Below are 12,108 nucleotides of genomic sequence, written 5' to 3'. Positions count from 1 at the left end.
CCAGAGAGAGAATCTGATTGGCCCAGCTTGGGGTCTTGTGTCCAACTTGATCCAATCAACTAAAGCCAGGGCATAGAGTCGTATGGCAGAAATATGGCTCCCAGAAGTCCACATCCATTGGTCTGGTGGCCAAGTTCCCAGAAAAGACGGATGAACAGATATCTTAGTATGTATCCATTACATATCCTTTACCCTAGAAGTGAGGTGCTCTAGCCTGACTCTCTGGATTCTACTCACACACGGTTTAGGAGAAAATTTTCTCAGAGCGATAGCTGTGATATCTGTATACTTTTAAAATTTTAACCCCAAATCTTCCACTGTAGGGCTTTTGCTATCGATTTTTTTCATTTATCTCTTCAACAATTATTTACTGTATCTCTTCTGTGCCAGGCACTGGGCTAAGCCTTAGCCAGTTTACACATTTTAACTCCAGATTGTTTTAATGGTGGTGATAGCATAATCCTATGTTGGGTTAGCCTTTCTTCATTTCAAATCCATGTTACCTTTGACATCCAATTACTATTTTTTAAAGATTTTATTTATTTATTTTGAGAGAGAGAAAGCGAGTGGGGGAAGGGCAGAGGGAGAGAATCTTCAAGCCAACTCCCTGCTGAATGGGAGCCCCACTCGGGGCTCAATCCCAGGACCCTGAGATCATGACCTAAGCTGAAATCAAGAGTCGGATAATTAACTGACTGAACCATGCAGGCACCCCTATCGAATTACTATTTTTAATTTTAAAGTTTTTAAGTCAATTCTCTTCTTTATACCACTGTATAAAGTGCATACCAGTGTATCTGCCTGTCAGAACTGAGCATTAGTCTTGGTATTTTTATCAGCAATTCATGACCACAGGCTCATATTTTACTAGAATAGTCAGTTTTGACCAGTGAAACTCACTCAGTTGCCCAAGGCCCTAAAACATAAAAATATTAAAGAATTCCAAGGTTAGTCTTGACTCCTACCAGAAGTAAATAACAAAGTGTTATGAAGAACATCTTGTCTTTTCCCAGATAACAGAAAGATAAGTTCTTACAGTAGCTGGCAAATAAGAATTCACTGTGCACTGAAGTTTACATGGAATGGCTCTGTTAGGTACAGACAAGCCAGGTTTCCAGCTTTTAGTCTCTGGCCATCTATCTCCCAAGCAGCGCATTGGTCTTCCTGTGCCGTGTGCTCTCTGTCAGATTCTGTGAGACCCTGAAGGCTCAAGATGTTCTTCAAGGAAAGGGCCCCATGGTCACGTGATTTTGAGAAACACTGCCCTTCTGTCCTCCTTGGGGAGGGTCCCAATGGAGATGGTAAGGCCTCTGAGAAGTTTTCACGGCCACAGTCACTTTGCAGAGAAATCTGGCGGTACTCACTGTCTCGGACATGTGCAAATCCTATGTCCCAGCTCTCTATTCCTGGGTAGGCACCGAAAAGACATTTTCTGGGGTATAAAAAGCAGCGCTAAAATGCTGGTCAAATTCTAATATACGGGAGCAAAGAGTTGGAGGTGACGTCCGGCAGCAACCAGAAGGACTAAACTTCGATGTAACAAAGTGGAAGAGGCTGAAAAGAGTTGAGACAAGAGGAGATTTCTAACACATACCCCACTATCATAAACTGCCACGGAGTCACACGCCATTCAAGTACACTCAGGTTTGAACACCAAAGTGCAAGTCACATTGCCAGGGCATTCATTAGAGAGGTGGGTGAGGGGGACGATAATACAAGGTGGAACTGGAGACAGCATCATCCAGATTGAGTGCATGCCTGTACCCTGGCTCCCTCCCCAAGGTCTCCAGAAATGGCATTAGCAGAATAAAAAGGACATAGAGTTTTGGGTTTAAAGAGAGCAGAAAGGGAGTCAGCCACTGGAAAATAGAAGGCTGACGGTCAAATGACCTAACAGACCAGAGGAAGCGGAAAAGTCAGGGCCGGCACTGGAAAATAGAAGGCTGACGGTCAAATGACCTAACAGACCAGAGGAAGCGGAAAAGTCAGGGCCGGCACAGAGGCAGGGCATTCAGAAGCGAACCCATTCAAGCTCCGAGACTCCAAAAAAGACCAGGAGTTCAGGGAACAGGTGCCTCGAAGGCCAGGCCGGGACGTGGGGTGAGAAAAGAACCCATTGAAGGTGCATACAAGGAGTGGGGGTGGGGGGTCCTGGATCCTCTCCTGCTGCCACTCCCTCCCCCAGCAAAAGGCAGGTGGTTGGCCAGGACGGGTTGGATCAGAAAAGCCCTGGTTCTGGCGTGCCAGAAAGAAAAAGCGTGCCACCTCCAAGCCAACGGGATTGTGGTGCGGGGTGCTGACAGTGGGGCAAGCAGGATGTGTGTGTGGGAAATCTATATCCTCAGCTCAATTTTGCTGTTGAGCCTAAGATTGTTCTTAAAAATAAAGCATATTTTAGGGGCACCTGGGTGGCTTAGTTGGTTGTGCTCTGGTGAGGATCTCAGGGTCCTGGGATTGAGCCCTGTAGGGGGCTCCTTCGCGGCAGGGAGCCTGCTTAAAGACTCTCTCTCCCTCTTCCTCTGCCCCTCCTCCAGCTCGCACTCTAAAAATAAAGAAATAAAATCTTTAAACAAAATAATAGAGTATACTTAAAGAAAAACAGCCCAAAGCGGGTGCCTGGCTGGCTCCTTCCTGTCCGACCTGTCATCTCTTTTCTACTCTCTCTCTTCTTCCTATTGTCATTTTTTTCTGGCTTTCTTTCTTCCTTTCTTTCCGGCTTTTCTTCCCACGGCACCTTTGACACTTAGCCCACCCCCCGGACAGGAGAAGGTAGAACCTGATCGAGTAGTGTTCAGTGGCACGACACACGGAATGGTTTCTGCCCCCGAGGCAGATGGGCTTCCCGTGTCCCCCACCTGTGCTCCATCCTCCGAGCACTAGCACACAGTGGCTTCTGGGGGCTCCGTTAGCTCTCAGCGCTGTTGGGTCAGTCCATCGCCAAGAGCATCCTCAAGGTGTGTGGTGGCAGTGCCCGGGGGCACGGAGTTGAGGGGGCACCCCTGGCTCCGAGGTAGCCCTTCCCAGAAACAGCCCTGAAGCCTATCATCTTGGTCCACCAGCTTTATTTGCATATTGGGGTCACCTGGCCTGGCTCTTCTGTGGGCCGTACCTGAGTGCATGTGGGGGAGCCTTCCCTCCCCTGTGGACCCAGGAAGCTAACCTTGATATTGACTCGGTGGCTCAGCCTGGTTGGCAGGACAGGAAGCCTGTGATGTAGACTTGTGACCTTAGAGCCTAACATTTCTACAATGTCAGAAGACAGGCACCACAGATGTCACCCTTAGAAAGCCAATATAAAAAAAAAAAAAAAAAAAAGGTGCCAGTATCACATATCCGTATTACTTAACATCTAATTTTAAAATGATTCACCTAGCGAATAAAAAAGAAGAGTCAAGTGAGACTTAAGAGTATCCTGCAGAAAATAGATGTGTTCCTTCTGCACAGACTTCCAGCCTTGCTGTTAAGTTTCTTAGGTGTCTTTCCAGAATATTCCATGCACATGCACACACACACCCACAGTAACACAAATGTCAATGCACTTATTCGGCTCCTACCTTTTCTCACTTAACAATAGATTTTACAGATTGTTTCATTTCTGTATAAAGAGATCCACTTGGGTCAGCCCCAGTGGCCCAGAAGTTTAGCGCCGACTTTGGCCCAGGGTGTGACCCTGGAGACCTGGGATCGAGTCCCATGTCGGGCTCCCTGCGGGGAGCCTGCTTCTCCCTCTGCCTGTGTCTCTACCTCTCTCTCTATCTATCTCATGAATAAATGAATAAATTTTTTTTTTTAAAGAGATCCATTTGAAACTTTCCAACAGCTCCATCCTGTAATTTGGCCTCATTATTATTATTTTTTTTAGATTCTTTTAGAATATTAGAAAACTTTATGAGGACAGAAGTTGGAAACCAGTTTGGGCACACTCGTGTAAACACCCAAATAAAAGAGTAACCCACACCTTTTTTGGTAAAGCACCCCCTTCGTGGCAGGACATGGGATTTCCCCCAAGGAACAGGTAGGGGGTTGAACGGTGCCCCACAAAAACCCCATGTCCTAACCCCTGGGACCTGTGAATGTGACCTCATTTGCAAAAAGGTCTTTGTAGGTATGATTATGGATTTTGAGATAATCATCCCGGATTTAGGGGGGACCCTAAATGACCAGTGTCCTCCCAGGAGAACAGCTGAGGGAGAAGCCACGTGAGCATGGAGTCAGCGACGGGAGGGACTCAGCCCCAAGGCCATGAAAGCTAGAGCCCCCGGAAGCTGGAAGGGGCCGGGGAGGACCCTCTCCTCGAGCCTTTGCAGGGAGCGTGGTGCCGCCGACACCTGGATTTCAAACTCTGGCCTCCGGAACCATGAGAGAATATGGTCATTTGTTGAGGCAGCCCTAGGAAACTGACTCAGGGCGCTAGCCTAGATGTCAGGAATCCCACTCATTCTGGGGCTGGGTTTGCTTCACGTCAAAAAAAGGAGAAGGTTGGGCCACAGAACCTAAAGTTTCTTTGTAGTGTAGACAGTTTCTGACCGCATTAGGTTGTCTGCGTAAGAGCCCCCTCGATGGAGGCCAGGCTGGGATGAAGGCAGCTCAGGCTGTCTCTGTGCTTTCCCACAGCTCGGCTCCTCTCTCCGTTCTTATCGAAGTGCCTTCTGGTCCCTGCGGTCACCTGCTGCCCCTCCATGCGTGCTGGCATGAACAACGTGACCCTTCTAACCAGAAGGGACAATCTTCCCTCCGAAAAGATCAGGACTCTTTAGGAACCAAAATGTGATTCAGAGCAGTTTAGGGAAAAGGAGAAATATGTGGATGCTATGAGGTATCACCCTGTTCCAGTTCACGAATGAATAAATCGCCACCCCAAATGCTGGGAGCGCCCCCGGCAGCCCCTTGAGGGACTGTGTCAGCTGGAGGGAGGGCCACGTGCCCGAGGCCATGCCCCTCCCAGGCCCACATCCACGGACTGGTCCTCCAGGGGAGGAAAGACCTGCCCCCTGCCCCCAGGACTCAGGAGGCCCACTCTAGGTTTCCAGGGGGCTTCCCAAGGCAGTTCTGGTGGCTGCACGGCAGTGTGGCTTCTCCTTCACCCCATACTCTTCCCTGCTGCCCTTCCACAGCTGCTGACACCAAGAGATTCCCTGATGAGCCACCTGCCCGTCGAACCCCATCGCCACCCAGCCTGGGGCAGGGAACTTACTGGCTCGTGTAACCGAACTGTTAATGAAGCTGCAGTACAGAGGCCCAGGAACCTACTGGATCGGGGGTTCCAGCAGAGACTTGCTCCACGCTGGCCTCATTGTGGCCTCGTGCTGAGGAGGAACCAGACCTCATCATGTCTCTGCCCACCCAGGGCAGATGTAGGAAAAGGCTCTGACTGGCCCCATGTGGGTCAGGCCCCTGGCTGCAGACCAAGGAGGAACCAGCATTTGGAAAACACTATCAGTGCCCACTTAGACCGTTTGTGTAGAGCGGGTGAAAAGTATAGCGAGAGGGACACCCAGGTGGCTCAGGGATTGAGTGTCTGCCTTTGGCTCAGGGTGTGACCCCAGAGTCCCGGGATCGAGTCCTGCATTGGGCTCCCCGCAGGGAGCCTGCTTCTCCCTCTGCTTGTGTCTCTGCTTCTCTCTCTCTCTCTCTCTCTGTCTCTCACGAATAAATAAATAAAATCTTAAAAAAAAAAAAAAAGAGGCAGGAGAGTGTTGCTGAACAGGTGGACCAATGAGTACTGTCCATGGGGTACCCTCACTTTCCGCCAGCTGACCCCTCCCCAGCGCGTCCAGGGGCCTGGCAGAGCGGTCCGAGGTGGCTAGGGCAGGCTGTGACTCTGGTGGGCTGATGGACCCCCTTGCTCCCTGCTGCTGCTGACCTTTTATTTCTTCATGTGGTTTAAAGGTATAAACCTTTAAGGTATATACCTTTGAGGTATAAATTGTATTCCTCACGCGGCCTAGACTGGGTTCGATGTGGGTCCGGAGTGGCAGCTGGTGAGCTAGCTGAACTCGGTAGTCCCCACTTGGATCACTTTGCAAGGACAGCAGGCCTTGAGGTTAATAAGGAAAGTGTAACAGTAAGAGAACAAAGCAAAAGCAAAAGCCCTGAGCCCTAACTTAATAGATAGACATGCCGGGCTGGGTCTCATGCCACCCACACACCCCACAAAGGCCAGGCGAGAAGTCCACCAGCTCTGTGAGGGAGCACCTCCCTCCAGGACTCTGCGTGCCCCCTGCCCCTCTCCCCTTCCCCTGCCTCTCTTCCCTGCGAGGACTGAGTGCCCCTGGATGACCCGGACCTGGCTCAGGGGGTCAGTCAGACACCCCCTCCAGCCAATGTGAAGTCTTCACCCAAAGGTGCCGCGAGTCCATTGGGCAGGTGCTCTGCAGGGAAGCCATGTGAAGCCAGATGACCAAGAGTCACCCTTAACCACGACTGCTGCCCTGCCGCGGCCAGGACGGGGCAGGGGCAGGGGTGCTGCAGAGGATGCAGGGACCATTAAATCACTTCCTGGGTTTCTGTGCCAAAGCCATCGGATCAAAGGAAAGGGGTCCACGGGCACCTGGGTGCCTCAGTTGGCTCAGTTGGTTACGTGTCTGCCTTTGGATCGAGTCATGATCCCAGGGTCTTGGGATCGAGCCCCATGTCAGGCTCCCTGCTCAGCAAGGAGCCTGCTTCTCCCTCTGCCTCTGCCCCTGCTTGTGCGCTCTTTCTCTCTCTCTCTCTCTCTCTCTCTCTCAAATAAATAAATAACTTAAAAGATTTTATGAATCTTCTCATGAGAGACACAGAGAGACAAGCAGAAGGAGAAGCAGGCTCCCTGCGGGGAGCCCGATGTGGGACTCGATCCCGGGACCCTGGGGTCTCGCCCTGAGCCGAAGGCAGATGTTCAACCACTGAGCTACCCAGGGTGCCCCATAAATAAAATCTTTTTTTTTCCTTTTTAAGGAAAAGGGTCCAAATGGACCCTGCCCCATCCACTACCCCTTGCTGTTCCACAATTCCTTCTTTTACTGAGTGTGGACGTGATGGGTGGCAACCAGGCCAGGTGACAGCTCTCTTATCACGTCCTGATAGCCATCAGCCCTTCTAGCAAACAGACTCAACAGGCTTCAGCTGGGCGCGGACTCCCCACGTTGTCTGGAAGGCAGGGCGGACCCGCCTTCATCTGAGGGACAGCCCTCGGTGAACACCGAAATGGTGTAAGAATCACCAGGTTTGTGATCTGCGAGTGGGGAGGGCTGGGCTCGGCTGGGAGGTGCCTCACGCCTGAGGACATGTGCTCCTAAGCCTCCCTCACACCTGGGCCCCGGGCCTGGCCCACACTGGGCACTAAAGCCACCGTGTCCGTATCCGGGAGGCAGACGAGTGGATGAACAACCCTCGAAGGATGAAGGGGTCCCCCTGAGGGCAGGCCCTCCTCCGGGTGGTGCATGAGGGCGACTGCAGGAGAGTCCCAGGAAGGGGAAGTCAACTTAGGGATTGTGCAGCACACCCCAGAGGAGACTGACCCTTCCTCTCAGGAGGGTCGTGAGGACCAGGCCTACGGCAGGACAGACAACTGTTGAGTCGCCAGAGAACAAGATGTGAGAAGGAGGCAGATTCTATTTGTCCAGGATTCTCCAAAGAACAGAACCAACAAGTTATACAGAGAGAAGAGAAGATGTATTGTAGGAAGGGGCTCACCCGGTGACGGCGGCTGAGAAGCCCCGTGATGGGCTGTGTGCAGGCTGCAGGCCCAGCAGAGCCCACGGGTCACTCAGTTTGGGTCGGGGCAGGAGAAGATGGACTTCCCAGCTCACGCAGAGAGATCCGCCCTTCCTCTGCATTTCTTTATTAAAGATTTTATTTATTTATGAGAGATACACAGAGACACAGGCAGACGGCAGGGCGGTGGACACGGTGGTTGCAGCCCCTGCCCCCCGGAGTCCAGCCTCGCAGGAAAGGTGGACATTTAACAAGCAACGGAAGAGGAGATGCACGTTACAAAGCACAGGACTGGGGGCCCGGGGCGTGTGGCGGGGACGCTGGGCGGGTGCAGGCCAGCAGCTCCCGGGCTGCCCTCCCCGAGGCCCAGGTCCTCTGCAGGAGCTGTGCCGCGGCGCCACGGTCTCATGAGATGGGGGCTTCACAACCATCCCCTGGCTAACAGTTTCTCAACTCATTAAAGAAGCCTTTTCATTGATGGCTTTAATTATCTGTTATGATCCTAAGCTACTCAGGTCCAATGGCAAAGTATTTACAATATAGTTTAGTTGTTCTGTGTTTTAACTCAAAATAGCTAGATTTTATACTGTATAGATGAGGAACCGGAGAGGATGAAGCCTTGCCCAAAATTACCTTACCAGTAAACAGCGAAGCTGGGATTCATGCAAAGCTCTGTTTGACACTCAACTCTGTGCTCTTTGGCTTTCTGTGGCAAATTATAGAAACCCAAGTCAAACTATCTTAAGGAAGAGAATATTTTGGGTCAGGTAATTTAAAAGTCTAAATGTCGGCTTTCAGCATGGCTGATCCAGAGGCTAAAATAGTGTCACTGGTGTGTGTGTGTGTGTGTGTGTGTGTGTTGGGGAGAATCAGTCCTTCTCTCCAGACACAGGACAGGCTTCACAGCCACCACAGTTCATGACCAGGCCACTCCCCTCTCCCAGGGGATAGAGCTGCTTCTATGGTGACCTGGAGAGGGCTTTGGTTTCCTAGCTTTGGTCCCACGCCCATATTAAACCCATCAGGTGGCCAGGGGTGAGGTCCTCCGGTTCCCCAGGCCTGGCCTGTGACTGCCCCTGGGTGGGCAGTGGCCCCACCTGAACCCCATGGAGTCAGTTCCCAGGAACGAGGGCTTCTGTTGCCTGAAGAAAGGGAAGGGGTGCTGATCGGGCACAGACCTCTGCCCGCCAAGGCTTTTAACCAGTAGGCTCTACATCAGGCTGCTTCCCGCCACAGTGGAAAGCCCAGAGCGCCAAGGCTCCGGTGCACACAGAAGACAAGAACATGAATGCAACGGGTGAGTCATGCTTTGTCACAGGTCATTTAGCACACACCAGTTATGCGACGCCGGGCCAGGCACCATTCGAAGCTCAAGGACTAGAGGTGTTTTGTTTTGTTTTTGAAGGCACAGGCCCTGCCCTTAAGGAGCCCTCCACCTAGGACTGGAGGCAGGCACGTAAGAAAGGAGTGGGTTAAGAGCAATAATAAGAGCATTTGAACTCAGGGTGCCGGGCTGGCTCAGTCAGTGGAGTGTGTGACTTGGAGCCAGTACAAGCCCCACGTTGGGTGTAGAGATCACTGAAAAATACATCTTTAGGGGGTAAAAAAGAAAGTGCGGGGGGATGCCTGCATGGCTTAGCAGTTAATCATCTGCCTCTGGCTTGGGGTGTGATCCTGGGGTCCTGGGATCGAGTCCCACGTCAGGCTCCCTGCATGGAGCCTGCTTCTCTCTCTGCCTAGGTCTCTGCCTCTCCCTCTGTCTCTTTCATGAATGAATAAATAAAACCTTTAAAAAACAAAAAGGCAGATGAACTCATCCGGGATATGTGAAGAATGCCTACAACTCAACAACAAAAAGATAAACAGTTAAAAAATGGGCGAAGAACTTGAATAGACGCTCCTCCAAAGACATACGGATGGCCAACAAGCGAGGGAAAAGACGTTCAACATCATTAGTCATGAGGGAACGCAAGGCAAAACCATGGGCTACTATGTCACCCCCACTGGATGGCTAACCTATTAAAAAAAAAAAACAGAAAAGACAAGTGTCAGTGAGGACTGGGGAGATTGGAAGCCTTGTAGATCACCGGTAGGAATGCAAAATGGTAGGGTCTATGGAAAACAGCTCAAGGGGTCCTCAAAAAGTGACATGGGATGACCCTGTGAACCAGCAACCCCACTCCTGGGCAGGTGACCCACAACTGCAAGCAGGTTGCAGACAGACATTCGTCCGCCACTGTTGCTGGCGGCGTCATTCACAGTCGCCAGAAGGGAAAGGACCCAATGTCCGCCAGCGGATGAATGGACACACAAAGCGTGGTCTCCACACATAGTGAAACGTTCAGCCATAAAAGGAACAAGTACAGACACGGGCTCTGAAGCCCGGTGCCGAGCGAAAGCCGCCCTACACACCAGGCGGGTGCGCACCGCCTCCCCCGTGGAACGGCCGGAGTGGGCACATCCAGGGACGGAGAGCAGGTGGGAGTTCGCAGGGGCTGCAAGGGGCAAGGGGAAGCCGCGGCTCGGGCTCCATCAGGTTTTATCCGGGGTGACGAGCAGGGGTTGGAGCTAGAGAGGGGTGGTGGCTGCACAATGATGGGAATGCGTGAAATGCCACTGCATCGTTCACGTTAAATGGTTGATGTTGCAAGGTCAATATAAAATAAAGAGGCCCATGGTGTGTGCGGGCCTTGGAGGGTGTGTGACCGGGCGCTCGGAGGTGGGGGGGCCAGTGCGGGGCGTCAGGACGCCTCTGGGGGTCGGGGACTTTCTTGGGGGCTGGTTCCCTGGTTTCCTCCAGGTGACGGTGGTCTGGCTAGGAGGCCGGTGCTGCTGGCCCTAGGCCGGCCTGCACGCAGGTGTCAGGGGCCAACCGTCCCATGTCGTCCGTGGAGGCCGGGACGAAGGGCGAGGACCGGAGGCCAGCATCCCGGAGGCCGGCCACACGGCTGCCCTTGGCTGCGGACGGAGCACTGACAAAGTACCTTGTCCTTCGGGGGTGACTGCGGGCCCACAGGCAGGAAGTCTCCTGCCATCTCAGAGCACCTCGCGCCGCGCCCCGCACGCTCGGGGAAGGGGGTGGCAGCAAGGGGCCTCCCGTTAGGGCGACCAAGTGCTCGGGCCCCCAGGCCTTGTCCCCAGCTTCCCGGGAAATCCCTGGTGAGTGACAGAGAACCAGACAGAAGCCGGTGGAATGTGCAGATCCCGGAATTCCTGGCACGCGGTCCCTGGAAGGGGTGTCGTTCTGCAGCAGCTGGCTCGGTGGCCGTGGGGCAACGCCGGGTCCCCCACTGTTCCCAGAGTCCCCGCCTTCGTTTGTGGCGTTTCCTCCCTCAGCGTGGGGCCCCCACGGGGACGCCCCCACCCCCAGGCTGCCCCTGGCTTGTCTTCTCTAACGCCATCCCACCTGTTTCGCTTCCCATCCTTTCAAAGTCCTTCTGACACGAGTGCAAACTACTGTCTGGAGGTTGCGTTCCAGCCGGGCACCAGTGGGTGTTGGGGACACTCGGGTTCACCGGGCCCCTGTCACCAGCATGTGAAGTGGGCATTACTGAGTCCTCTGTGCACCTGAGGAGCAGATGCCAGGACAACCGGGACTCGGCCAGGTCACCAGGGGGTTAGCGGCGGGACAGGATTCAGACTCGAATTGGATCCCTCCTCGTCAACCAGTCCCTGGGGACATTACACCTCGCAAGGGACATCATGCCTCTACAGACTACAAGTGGTCCCTTAACTTCTACGTTGGAGAAGGGAATCAAGAGCAAGACTCACCTGAGATCACAAGTGAGCTGGAATGCTCTTCACACCTTGCTTCGGGAAGCCCCCAGGCCCCCCCAACACACGAGCTGCCCCTCTCGTGCTATTCCCTCCACTAGGCTCTGACGTGCTGAGCCCAGGGGCTCCATGTGGGTAATCACCTTGTCTAGTGCTCTTAGTGGGGGAGGGGTAAAAAGGAAGACACGGAGGGGAACAATAGAAGTTTCCAGGTGTACGACTCCATATAAAAAGACAAGCTGATTATGGATAAAGAAGAGGTGGTCTGTGTATACAACGGAATAGTCCTCAGCCCTCAGAAAGGATGAACACCCACCATTTACATCGATGTGGATGGAACTGGAGGGCATGATGCTGAGTGAAATGTCAGTCGGAGAAGGACAATCATATGGTTTCACTCATACTTGGGATATAAGAAATAGTGAAAGGGATTATAAGGGAAGGAGGGGAAACTGAGTGGGAAAAGTTAGAGAGGGAGACAAATCATGAGAGTGGTTTGGGTATCACCCAGTAACTGGGTGACGGGCACTGAGGAGGGCATGTGATGGGATGAGCACTGGGGTTTATACTATCTGTTGGCAAATGGAATTTAAATTAAAAAAAAAAAAAGACAAGCCAATGAAAAGATGGGCCAGAGAC

The sequence above is a fragment of the Canis aureus genome, chromosome 5 (assembly GCF_053574225.1).
Source record: "Canis aureus isolate CA01 chromosome 5, VMU_Caureus_v.1.0, whole genome shotgun sequence".
NCBI lineage: Eukaryota > Metazoa > Chordata > Mammalia > Carnivora > Canidae > Canis > Canis aureus.
This window is presented reverse-complemented; position numbering follows the sequence as displayed.